This window comes from Triticum urartu, chromosome 6A (assembly GCF_056163025.1).
Source record: "Triticum urartu cultivar PI428250 chromosome 6A, HENAU_Tu73, whole genome shotgun sequence".
Classification (NCBI taxonomy): domain Eukaryota; kingdom Viridiplantae; phylum Streptophyta; class Magnoliopsida; order Poales; family Poaceae; genus Triticum; species Triticum urartu.
In genome coordinates, this window is record NC_141878.1 from 290,084,121 (window position 1) to 290,098,721 (window position 14,601).

The following is a 14,601-nucleotide window of genomic DNA, read 5'->3' on the forward strand; positions in this document are numbered from 1 at the left end:
GGCCCGAGTGCCATGATTTCATATCTGAACCGTTTATGTTATCATCATTATATCCATGTTCCAGGTCCGATCTTGCAAGTTATAGTCACCTACTACGTGTTATGATCCGGGAACCCCGGAGTGACAACAACCGGGCCCACTCCCGGTGATGACCGTAGTTTGAGGAGTTCATGTATTCGCTATGTGTTAATGCTTTGTTCAGGTTCTCTATTAAAAGGAGGCCTTAATATCCCTTAGTTTCCAATATGGACCCCGCTGCCACGGGGGGTAGGACAAATGACGTCATGCAAGTTCTTTTAAAAAAGCATGTATGACTATTTACGGAATACATGCCTACAGTATATCGATGAACTTGAGCTAGTGCCATATTGCCCTAGGTTATAGATGTCTCATGATGAATATCATCCAACAAGTCACCGATCCAATGCCTACGAACGTTTCCATATTGTTTCTGCTAAGTTACTACTGCTATCATCACTGTTACACTTGCTACAAAATTAATGCTATCATTGTTACTGTTACTTTGCTACTGATCACTTTGCTGCAGATAATTAATCTCCAGGTGTGGTTGAATTGACAACTCAGCTGCTAATTCCTTCAAATATTCTTTGGCTCCCCTTGTGTCGAATCTATAAATTTGGGTTGAATAATCTACCCTCGAAAACTGTTGCGATCCCCTATACTTGTGGGTTATCAAAGTGTCATGTAGTCGACGTTCACATAACACCACTAGAGGAAAGACAACATAGATCTCATCAAAATATCAAACGAATACCATATTCACATGATTACTTATAACAAGACTTCTCCCATGTCCTCAGAAACAAATGTAACTACTCACAAAGCATAATCATGTTCATAATCAGAGGGGTATTAAATAGCATTAAGGCTCTGAACATATGATTTTCCACCGAATAAACCAACTAGCATTAACTACAAGGAGTAATCAACACTACTAGCAACCTATAGGTACCAATCTGAGGTTTTGAGACAAAGATCGGATACAAGAGATGAACTAGGGTTTTAGAGGATATGGTGCTGGTGAAGATGTTGATGGAGATCGACCCCCTCTCAATGACAGGATCATTAGTGATGACGATGGCTTCGATTTCCCCCTCCGGGAACGAAGTTTTCCCGGCAGAACAACTCCGCTGGAGCCCTATATTGCTTCTGCCTAGGTTCCGTCTCGAGACGGCGATGCTTCATCCCGAAAGCTCTCTTCTGATTTTTCCAGGTCAAAACCCTCCATATAGCAGAAGATGGGAACCAGAGGTCTGCCAGGGGGCCCACAAGCACTAGCGGTGTGCCCAGTGGGGTAGGGCGTGCCCCTAGGCTTGTGGCCACCTGGTGGGTCCCCCTCTGGTATTTCTTCGCTCAATACTTTTTATATATTCCCAAATAATTCTCCATAAAATTTCAGGACATTTGGAGCTGTGCAGAATAGGTCTCCTAGATTTGCTCCTTTTTGGTCCAGAATTCCAGCTGCCGACATTCTCCCTATGTGTGTAAACCTTGTAAAATAAGAGAGAAAATTAAGGCAAAAGTATTGTACCATAATGTGTAATAATAATCCATATTGCAATAAATATCAATATGAAAGCATGATGCAAAATGGATGTATCACCCATCATATGAGCGCATGTGTGGATCACACCATAGGGTTAGTTGTATGTTGATAGGACTATGTATTGGAGGGCAAGGGTGACAGCAGCTTCAGCCTAGCATGGAAATTGATGTATGCAAGATTTAAGGGGGACCAACATATATCTTAATGTTATGGTTGGATTTTACCTTAATGAATGATAGTAGTTGCAGATGCTTGCTGGAGTTCCATTCATAAGTGCATATAATTCCAAGTAAGGGATGATATGCTAGCAATGGCCTCTCCCACATAAAACTTGCTATCGGTCTAGTAACACAGTCAATTGCTTAGGGACAATTTCGCAACTCCTATCACCACTTCTCCACACTCTCTATACTAACTTAATTGTTTATTTATCTAAACAGCTCCTAGTTTTTATTTACGTGCTCTTTATTATCTTGCAAACCTATCCTACAACACCTACAAAGTACTTCTAGTTTCATACTTCTAGTTTCAAACATTAAGCGTGCGTAGAGTTGTATCGATGGTCAATAGAACTTGAGGGAATATTTGTTCTACCTTTACCTCCTCATTGGGTTTGACACTCTTACTTATTGAAAGAGGCCACAACTGATCCCCTACACTGGTGGGTTATCAAGACCTTTTTCTGGCGCCGTTGTCGGCGAGCAATAGTGTGGGGTGAATATTTTCGTGTGTGCTTGTTTGCTTTATCACTAAGTAGATTTTATTTTCTGTTCTAAGTTGTTCTCTATCTTTAGTTATGGATATGGAACATGAAATACCAAAAATATTAGGCCCCGTTTGGAATGTCGTTTCTACTTTGAATACACTTGTAAAAGTCACAGGCCACCGACCGTCCTTTTCGTTTCCGCCCGCAAATCGCTCGTGGCTGGTAAGACACACTCGTAAGAAAAATACATCAGTATTTATTTACACCGATTCCAAGCGCGGCCTTAGGTGTATTTGCTACTCATGGAGATGGGGAACCTCCTAAAACCCTAGATGCTCGCTATGTGGAAAGTATTAAACATTACTTTGATAATCCTAAGAAAACCCCGTTCAACTTGATAATGGGAGACACGTTGGATCAACGTGAATACTTTAGGGATTCTCACTTGACTCTAAAAGGGAAACTGTTACAGGATCAAATTCATATGTTGCATTTGTATGCTTGGAATTTATGCTTGAGATATGATTATACTTGTTGCTCTAGGATGAAGGCTCCACACCTTCCCTTTTCATGTAAATTTAGTGATAATGAAACCTTGGCTTCTTATGCTAATGGTATATGTGATTACTATGATGTGGAACAAATAGAAGAATTTTCTGCTTTTAAGGGTGCTTATGAAATTCATTCTTTGTTTGAGAAGTGTGAAAATTTTGATGATGTTGTTTCTAGACCTGAAAATTATGCTATACATAAATATTGCAGTGAGAATTATGAACACTACTGCACATTGCTGCTAACGCGACACTACGATCAGATACCCTTCGACAAAACTATGTGTGATGCAGGGCATATAGTTCAGTTCAGTTAACTGGTTGCGATGTGGCAGAACAAAATAAATGGGAAGCTAGATGAAGGCGTGTGCGATATACAGCTTACGATTCACTCGGATGAACTATTTGTGATTAGGAAACACAACAAAAATGGTCAGCCAGATCAAGGTGTGTGCGATAGACAGCATACGGTTCACTTGGATGAACTGTTTCGATTAGGCAACGCAATAGAAATGGTTCAACCAGATCAAGGTGTGTGCAATGGAGGGCATACAGTTCATTCCAGTAAACTGTATGTGTTGAGCCAAGAGAACAGAAACGTTTCACATAAACAAGATGTGTGTAATATGTGGAAAACATCCAATTACATAGGTGGCTAATACACACATGACATTTCCACACACCAAAGTAAACTATTACATGCAAAATTAACTAGGATAAACGATCATCCGATTATCATCTACTTCTTATGCTAGCTCGATGTTCCTTCTATGCTAAGTTTCCATTAATTGATGGCATTTTATGAATAGGCCACCGTTTCCCGCCATTTCCTCACCAGTTTCCCGCCACCCAGCGATATTGCACATAAACCTAGGCGGCGCGCGACGCACGAAAGCAACAAGCGCAGCCTGTAGCACATCCACCTTTTCCAAGCATGCCAACCCACCAAAGCGTCGCCTCTGCCATCAACCTCATCGATGAGGAAAACGAGCAGGCGCCACGGCCCGTCGAGGCCGAGGCGCTCCCTGGCAATGCGATGGACGACGCCGTGATGCGCGTCATCGCCAGGGTTCAGCAGACCCTTGGCGCATGGCACTTCAGCGCCACAGATCAAGATAGGCATGTCAGCACCGACAGGCTATAGCTCGCCGCACAACATGATCGATGGCGCGCCGCAGAGCAAGCTAGGCGCGTCAGCACCGATAGGCCGCGGCTCGCTGCATGACGAGACCGTTGGAGCGCCGTAGAGTGAGAGGGGCGGTGCGCCGCACAGCAAGAGTGGATCCATCGATGCTTGCCTGCTATTGATAGGGCGTCGCAGCTAGGTACACATCCCGCCAGTACCCCCATTCCTCGCTAGCAGTGGGCAGAGACCCTCTGCGCCGTACTTGCACCAAAGGCCGACCGTGCCATACTTGCACCGGACGCCCGCCGTGCCGTTCGCATGGGTCGCGCCGTTCGCCTTGTCCACGGCCCACTCGATGCCAACGCGCTGTCCGGTAGGCTCGACCACCTCCTTGGCCTAGGTGTCCACCTGGGCGCAGTAGAGGAACATGGCCGTCGCATCCTAGAGCTGGTGATCTCCGATGAAATAGCCAACTTGGAGGTCGAGATCGCGCTGCAGATGAACCGAGAGCGTGGCGACCGCTTGGACGAACGCCTGCATGAATTCAGGCAGAGCCAAGAGCTACCATAGGCAAGGGCTACTGGTCATGGTCTCATGGATGCGTTTTATTTTCTTGAGTCGTTTCGATGTGGATAGCTATGTATTCACAACAATCATAGTATTGTTGTGTTTATTGCTCTGTTTCAATGTGTGTACTCTGTTTTCCGTTCTTATATGTTCTGTTTCAATGTGTGTATATGCGCTTTCCATTCTGTATATGTGGATGATAACAACTAGATTCAAATTAGTACACAAAAACAGATAGAAAAAGGAATTCATAATATATATATATATATATAAATTGTTCATTAGGTCATCATAGAATATATATATATATATAATATCATCACATATACGTGATGATACTTAACTACTAGGTACAATGCATAAAATTGAAAACGAACAATACTAAAACTAATAATCCCTCCTAGGGCCAGTATTCCGACAGCCCCTTGCTAGCAGCTCCCTGGTGCACAACGTCTTCCCAGTGCGGAGGCACTACTCCGCCTCCTTCGCCTCGCAGCGCATGACGTATCGATCCGCCTCTTGCTCGCGGACGCGCGCGAATGATCTTGACATTTCGTTGGACGCCCACCGGAGCTCCTCGTCGGTGGCACGCTGGAGCTTATCGGCCCACCTCCACGCAGCGACGAGGCACCCAACGCCTATGACCTTCCTCGCAAAGTACCCGTCTTCGTACACCTCCTCCACACGATGATGCGCCCGCCCCCAAAGCTCTGCCGCCTCACAGGCCATCTGGTACCTGGCTTCCTCCTCCGCCATCTCCTTCTTGAGTGCCACTTGCCTGGCTTTCTCGGACGTTGGCAGTGACTTCCATAGACAAAGATTGTACTGGCCCCAAAACCAATCCAAAGTTGGGGGGTCCGGCGCAACCTCGTCCGCCGGCGCGTAGGGGTCCTCGTCGCTGCTATTCGAGTGAGCTGTTGGAAATATGCCCTAGAGGCAATAATAAATTAGTTATTATTATATTTCCTTGTTCATGATAAACGTTTATTATCCATGCTATAATTGTATTGATAGGAAACTCAGATACATGTGTGGATACATAGACAACACCATGTCCCTAGTAAGCCTCTAGTTGACTAGCTCGTTGATCAATAGATGGTTACGGTTTCCTGACCATGGACATTGGATGTCGTTGATAACGGGATCACATCATTAGGAGAATGATGTGATGGACAAGACCCAATCCTAAGCTTAGCTCAAAGATCGTGTAGTTCGTATGCTAAAGCTTTTCTAATGTCAAGTATCATTTCCTTAGACCATGAGATTGTGCAACTCCCGGATACCGTAGGAATGCTTTGGGTGTGCCAAACGTCACAACGTAACTGGGTGGCTATAAAGGTACACTACAGGTATCTCTGAAAGTGTCTGTTGGGTTGGCACGAATCGAGACTGGGATTTGTCACTCCGTGTAAACGGAGAGGTATCTCTGGGCCCACTCGGTAGGACATCATCATAATGTGCACAATGTGATCAAGGAGTTGATCACGGGATGATGTGTTACGGAACGAGTAAAGAGACTTGCCGGTAACGAGATTGAACAAGGTATAGGGATACCGACGATCGAATCTCGGGCAAGTACAATACCGCTAGACAAAGGGAATTGTATACGGGATTGATTAAGTCCTTGACATCGTGGTTCATCCGATGAGATCATCGTGGAACATGTGGGAGCCAACATGGGTATCTAGATCCCGCTGTTGGTTATTGACCGGAGAACGTCTCGGTCATGTCTGCATGCTTCCCGAACCCGTAGGGTGTACACACTTAAGGTTCGGTGACGCTAGGGTTATAGAGATATTAGTATGCGGTAACCCGAAAGTTGTTCGGAGTCCCGGATGAGATCCCGGACGTCACGAGGAGTTCCGGAATGGTCCGGAGGTAAAGAATTATATATAGGAAGTGCTATTTCAGCCATCGGGACAAGTTTCGGGGTCACCGGTATTGTACCGGGACCACCGGAAGGGTCCCGGGGGTCCACCGGGTGGGGCCACCTGCCCCGGGGGGGCACATGGGCTGTAGGGGGTGTGCCTTGGCCTATATGGGCCAAGGGCACCAGCCCCAAGAGGCCCATGCGCCAAGAGAGAGAAAAAAGGGGAGAGTCCTAAAGGGGGAAGGCACCTCCGAGGTGCCTTGGGGAGGATGGACTCCTCCCCCCCTTGGCCGCACCCTTCCTTGGAGGAAGGGGCAAGGGCTGCGCCTCCCCCCTCTCCCTTGGCCCTATATATAGTGGGGAAAAGGAGGAGCAAACCATACCTAAGGCCTGGCGCCTCCCTCTCCCTCCCGTGACACATCTCCCTCCTCCCACAGCGCTTAGCGAAGCCCTGTTGGAATCCCGCTACTTCCACCACGCCGTCGTGCTGTTGGATCTCCATCAACCTCTCCCTCCTCCTTGCTGGATCAAGGCGTGGGAGACGTCTCCGCTCCGTACGTGTGTTGAACGCAGAGGTGCCGTCTGTTCGGCGCTAGGATCATCGGTGATTTGGATCACGACGAGTACGACTCCATCAACCCCGTTCTCTTGAACGCTTCCGCGCGCGATCTACAAGGGTATGTAGATCCACTCCTCCCTCGTTGCTAGATGACTCCATAGATAGATCTTGGTGACACGTAGGAAAATTTTGAATTTATGCTACGTTCACCAACAGTGGCATCATGAGCTAGGTCTATGCGTAGTTTCTATGCACGAGTAGAACACAAAGTAGTTGTGGGCGTTGATTTTGTTCAATATGCTTGCTGTTACTAGTCTTATCTTGAGTCGGCGGCATCGTGGGATGAAGCGGCCCAGACCGACCTTACACGTACTCTTACGTGAGATTGGTTCCACCGACTGACATGCACTAGTTGCATAAGGTGGCTAGCGGGTGTCTGTCTCTCCCACTTTAGTCGGATCGGATTCGATGAAAAGGGTCCTTATGAAGGGTAAATAGCAATTGGCATATCACGTTGTGGTTTTGCGTAGGTAAGAAACGTTCTTGCTAGAAACCCATAGCAGCCACGTAAAACATGCAAACAACAATTAGAGGACGTCCAACTTGTTTTTGCAGGGTATGCTATGTGATGTGATATGGCCAAAAGGATGTGATGAATGATATATGTGATGTATGAGATTGATCATGTTCTTGTAATAGATGATCATGGAGCCCCAAGATGGAGATCAAAGGAGCTATATGATATTGGCCATATCATGTCACTATTATTTGATTGCATGTGATGTTTATCATGTTTATACATCTTATTTGCTTAGAATGACGGTAGTAAATAAGATGATCCCTCATTAAAATTTCAAGAAGTGTTCTCCCCTAACTGTGCACCGTTGCTACAGTTCGTCGTTTCGAAGCACCACGTGATGATCGGGTGTGATAGATCCTTACGTTCACATACAACGGGTGTAAGACAGTTTTACACATGCAAAACACTTAGGGTTAACTTGACGAGCCTAGCATGTGCATAGACATGGCCTCGGAACACAGAAGACCGAAAGGTCGAGCATGAGTCGTATGGTAGATACGATCAACATGAAGATGTTCACCGATGATGACTAGTCTGTCTCACGTGATGATCGGACACGGCCTAGTTGACTCGGATCATGTAATCACTTAGATGACTAGAGGGATGTCTATCTGAGTGGGAGTTCATAAGATGAACTTAATTATCCTGAACATAGTCAAAAGGTCTTCGCAAATTATGTCGTGGCTCGCGTTTCTGTTCTACTGTTTAGATATGTTCCTAGAGAAAATTTAGTTGAAAGTTGATAGTAGCAATTATGCGGACTAGGTCCGTAAACTGAGGATTGTCCTCATTGCTTCATAGAAGGCTTATGTCCTTAATGCACCGCTCAGTGTGCTGAACCTTGAACGTCGTCTGTGGATGTTGCGAACATCTGACATACACATTTTGATAACTACGTGATAGTTCAGTTAAACGGTTTAGAATTGAGGCACCGAAGACGGTTTTGAAACGTCGCAAAACATATGAGATGTTTTGAGGGCTGAAATTGGGATTTCAGGCTCGTGCGCACGTCAAAAGGTATAAGACCTCCGACGATTTTCTTAGCCTGCAAACTAAGGAGAAAAGCTCAATTGTTGAGCTTGTGCTCAGATTGTCTGAGTACAACAATCATTTGAATCGAGTGGGAGTTGATCTTCCAGATGAGATAGTGATGTTTCTCCGAAGTCATTACCACCAAGCTGCTAGAGCTTCGTGATGAACTATAATATATCAGGGACATATATGATGATCCTTGAGATATTCGCGATGTTTGACACCACAAAAGTAGAAATCAAGAAGGAGCATCAATTGTTGATGGTTTGTGAAACCACTAGTTTCAAGGAGGGCAAGGGCAAAAGGGACACTTCATGAAACGGCAATTCAGCTGCTGCTCTAGTGAAGAAACCCAAGGTTGAACCCAAACCCGAGACTGAGTGCTTCTGTAATAAGGGGAACAGCCACTGGAGCAGAATTACCCTAGATACTTGGTAGATGAGAAGGCTGGCAAAGTCGATAGTAGTATATTGGATATACATTGTGTTGATGTGTACTTTACTAGTACTCCTAGTAGCACCAGGGTATTAGATACTGGTTCGGTTGCTAAGTGTTAGTAACTCGAAATAAAAGCTACGGAATAAACGGAGAGTAGCTAAAGGTGAGCTGACGATATGTGTTGGAAGTGTTTCCAATGTTGATATGATCAAGCATCGCACGCTCCCTCTACCATCGAGTGTGGTGTTTGCGTTGAGCATAGACATGATTGGATTATGTCTATCGCAATGCGGTTATTCATTTAAGGAGAATAACGGTTACTCTGTTTATTTGAATAATACCTTCAATGGTCTTGCACCTAAACTGAATGGTTTATTGAATCTGGATCGTAGTGATACACATGTTCATGCCAAAAGATAGTAATGATAGTACCACCTACTTGTGGCACTGCCACGTAAGTCATATCGGTATAAAACGCATGAAGAAGCTCCATGTTGATGGATCTTTGGGCTCACTCGTTTTTGAAAGGTTTGAGACATGCGAACCATGTCTATTGGTGTATATGCATGAAGAAACTCCATGCAAATGGACCATTTGGACTCACTTGATTTTGAATCACTTGAGACATGCAAATCATACCACATGGGCAAGATGACTGAAAGCCTCGTTTTCAGTAAAATGGAACTAGAAAGCAACTTGTTGGAAGTAATACATTTTGATGTGTGCAGTCCAATGAGTGCTGAGGCATGTAGTGGATATCGTTATGTTCTTACTTCACAGATGATTTGAGTAGATGTTGAGTATAGTTAATTGATGAATCACGAGTCTGAATTATTGAAAGGTTCAAGTAATTTCAGGGTGAAGTTGAAAGATCGTCGTGACAAGAGGATAAAAGATCTATGATATGATCATAGAGATGAATATCTGAATTACGAGTTTGGCACAGAATTAAGACATTGTGGAAATTGTTTCACAACTAATACAGCCTGGAACACCATAGTGTGATTGTGTGTCCGAACATCATAACTGCACCCTATTTGGATATGATGCATACCATGATGTCTCTTATCGAATTACCACGATAGTTTATGGGTTAGGCATTAAATACAACCAAATTCACTTTAAATAGGGCACCACGTAATTCCGATGAGATGACACCATATGAACTATGGTTTAGAGAAACCTAAGCTGTCATTTCTTAAAAGTTTGGGGCTGCGACGCTTATGTGAAAAAGTTTCAGGTTGATAAGCTCGAACCCAAAGCGGATAAATGCATCTTCATAGGACACCCAAAACAGTTGGGTATACCTCCTGTCTCAGATCCGAAAGCAATAAGGGATTGTTTCTGGAATCGGGTCTTTCTCGAGGAAAAGTTTCTCTCGAAAGAATTGAGTGGGAGGATGGTGGAGACTTGATAAGGTTATTAAACCGTCTCTTCAACTAGTGTGTGGCAGGGCACAGGAAGTTGTTCCTGTGGCACCTACACCAATTGAAGTGGAAGCTTATGATAGTGATCATGAAACTTCGGATCAAGTCACTACCAAACCTCGTGGGACGACAAGGATGCGTACTACTTCAGAGTGGTACGTAATCCTGTCTTGGAAGTCATGTTTCTAGACAACAATGAACCTACGAGCTATGGAGAAGCGATGGTGGGCCTGGATTCCGATAAATGGCTCGAGGCCATATAATCCGAGAGAGGATCCATATATAAAACAAAGTGTAGACTTTGGAAGAACTACTCGATGGTCGTAATGCTATTGAGTGCAGATGGATTTTAAAAGGAAGACGGACAATGATGGTAAATATCACCATTAAGAAAGCTCGACTTGTCGTTAAGATGTTTTCCGACAAGTTCAAGGAGTTGACTACGATGATACTTTCTCACTCGTAGCGATGCTAAGAGTCTGTTGGAATTATATTAGCGATTACTGCATTATTTATGAAATCTTTCAGATAGGATGTCAAAACATTGTTTCCTCGATGACATTTTCTTGAGGAAAGGTTGTATGTGATACAACCGAAGGTTTTGTCAATCCTGAAAGATGCTAATAAGTATGCAAAACTCCAGCAATCCTTCTAAGGACTGGAGTAAGCATCTCGGAGTTGGAATGTATGCTTTGATGAGATGATCAAAGATTTTGGGTTTATACAAAGTTTATGAGAAACTTGTATTTCCGAAGAAGTGAGTGGGAGCACTATAGAATTTCTGATGAGTATATATTGTTGACATATTGTTGATCAGAAATGACGTAGAATTTCTGGAAAGCATATAGGGTTATTTGGAAAGTATTTTTTCAATGGAAAGCCTAGATTAAGCTACTTGAGCATTGAGCATCAAGATCTATAAGGATAGATCAAAACGCTTAATAGTACTTTCAAATGAGCACATACCTTGACATGATCTGAAGGTGTTCAAGATGGATCAGTCAAAGAAGGAGTTCTTGCCTGAGTTGTAAGGTATGAAGTTAAGACTTAAAGCTCGACCACGGCAGAATAGAGAGAAAGGACGAAGGTCGTCCTCTATGCTTTTAACGTAGGCTCTACAGTATGCTATGCTGTGTACCGCACCTGAAGTGTGCCTTGCCATGAGTCAGTCAAGGGGTACAAGATTGATCCAAGAATGGATCACAGGACAGCGGTCAAAGTTATCCTTAGTAACTAGTGGACTAAGGAATTTTCTCGATTATGGAGGTGGAAAAGGAGTTCGTCGTAAAGGGTTACGCCGATGCAAACTTTAACACTAATCCAGATTATTCTGAGTAGTAAACTGGATTCATATAGTAGAGCAGTTATTTGGAATAGCTCCAAATTGAACGTGGTAGCTGCATCTAGGAGATGCCATAGAGATTTGCAAAGTACATACGGATCTGAATGTTGCAGACCCGTTGACTAAAACCTCTCTCACAAGCAACATGATCAAACCCAGAACTCATTGAGTGTTAATCACATAGTGATGTGAACTAGATTATTGACTCTAGTAAACTCTTTGGATGTTGGTTACATGGCGATGTGACCTGTGAGTGTTAATCACATGGCGATGTGAACTAGATTATTGACTCTAGTGCAAATGGGAGACTGTTGGAAATATGCCCTAGAGGCAATAATAAATTAGCTATTATTATATTTCCTTGTTCATGATAATCGTTTATTATGCATGCTATAATTGTATTGATAGGAAACTCAGATACATGTGTGGATACATAGACAACACCATGTCCCTAGTAAGCCTCTAGTTGACTAGCTCGTTGATCAATAGATGGTTACGGTTTCCTGACCATGGACATTGGATGTCGTTGATAACGGGATCACATCATTAGGAGAATGATGTGATGGACAAGACCCAATCCTAAGCTTAGCTCCAAGATCGTGTAGTTCGTATGCTAAAGCTTTTCTAATGTCAAGTATCATTTCCTTAGACCATGAGATTCTGCAACTCCCGGATACCGTAGGAATTCTTTGGGTGTGCCAAACGTCACAACGTAACTGGGTGGCTATAAAGGTACACTACAGGTATCTCCGAAAGTGTCTGTTGGGTTGGCATGAATCGAGACTGGGATTTGTCACTCCGTGTAAACGGAGAGGTATCTCTGGGCCCACTCGGTAGGACATCATCATAATGTGCACAATGTGATCAAGGAGTTGATCACGGGATGATGTGTTACGGAACGAGTAAAGAGACTTGCCGGTAACGAGATTGAACAAGGTATAGGGATACCGACGATCGAATCTCGGGCAAGTACAATACCGCTAGACAAAGGGAATTGTATACGGGATTGATTAAGTCCTTGACATCGTGGTTCATCCGATGAGATCATCGTGGAACATGTGGGAGCCAACATGGGTATCCAGATCCCGCTGTTGGTTATTGACCGGAGAACGTCTCGGTCATGTCTGCATGCTTCCCGAACCCGTAGGGTCTACACACTTAAGGTTCGGTGACGCTAGGGTTATAGAGATATTAGTATGCGGTAACCCGAAAGTTGTTCGGAGTCCCGGATGAGATCCCGGACGTCACGAGGAGTTCCGGAATGGTCCGGAGGTAAAGAATTATATATAGGAAGTGCTATTTCGGCCATCGGGACAAGTTTCGGGGTCACCGGTATTGTACCGGGACCACCGGAAGGGTCCCGGGGGTCCACCGGGTGGGGCCACCTGCCCCGGGGGGGCACATGGGCTGTAGGGGGTGTGCCTTGTCCTATATGGGCCAAGGGCACCAGCCCCAAGAGGCCCATGCGCCAAGAGAGAGAAAAAAGGGGAGAGTCCTAAAGGGGGAAGGCACCTCCGAGGTGCCTTGGGGAGGATGGACTCCTCCCCCCCTTGGCCGCACCCTTACTTGGAGGAAGGGGCAAGGGCTGCGCCTCCCCCCTCTCCCTTGGCCCTATATATAGTGGGGAAAAGGAGGAGCAAACCATACCTAAGGCCTGGCGCCTCCCTCTTCCTCCCGTGACACATCTCCCTCCTCCCGCAGCGCTTAGCGAAGCCCTGTTGGAATCCCGCTACTTCCACCACGCCGTCGTGCTGTTGGATCTCCATCAACCTCTCCCTCCTCCTTGCTGGATCAAGGCGTGGGAGACGTCTCCGCTCCGTACGTGTGTTGAACGCGGAGGTGCCGTCCGTTCGGCGCTAGGATCATCGGTGATTTGGATCACGACGAGTACGACTCCATCAACCCCGTTCTCTTGAACGCTTCCGCGCGCGATCTACAAGGGTATGTAGATCCACTCCTCCCTCGTTGCTAGATGACTCCATAGATAGATCTTGGTGACACGTAGGAAAATTTTGAATTTATGCTACGTTCCCCAACATGAGCGTCCTCGGAGGGGAGGGGGGGTGGCGACTCCTCGTCGGTGCATTGGCAGACCGGCAACGCCATGGCGAAGATTTCAGAGAGAGGGCAAGCAAGGGGAGGATGTAGATGAGAATGCACGCGGGACGACGTGAGGAAGGTAGTATTTATTGGCGGCCGGAATCTAGATCGACGGGAACAGTACACACGCCGGTCCCCGGAATTTATGAGTACTATAGTTTGAATTACACATGATTCCTGCAAGAAAATCCATGTGTGCACATAATACCTGACGGTTTCCAATACAAAACTGTGTCTGATTAATGATCCCTGCCCCTCACCTATGAAACCTCTAGCCGCGAGATAGAGTGCAATCGTGTGGGGGGCGGTTGTCTTGCCAGATCTTTACATTTTATTTTTTAAACACCAAATATTTACATCGTCTGATGATTTTTTAACTCGCACACAAGTACACAAAAATATGATTTTTCAAACCGTTATGGTTACCCGTTGCATGTAGATGTAGTTCAAATTTCAATTACGGTCATTAAATGGCTAGAAAATCACATAAATGTCTTTAAATGGTCAAATGACCCCTGGAATTTTCCAAATTTTCACATGAGAATTGTATTAGACTATTAGTGCATGTTAAACGTAGGAAAAAAATTTGAAGGCCCTAAGAGGAAGCTATCTCCCATTCGTCATCAAACATGCATTGTTCCCTCTGCGAACCACGAACCTTCTAGTGAGTTGCTCCGGTTTGTGAGGGGGTGTGTCCAAACTTTCATCAAACAGGCCAATTTTTTAAAACATCATC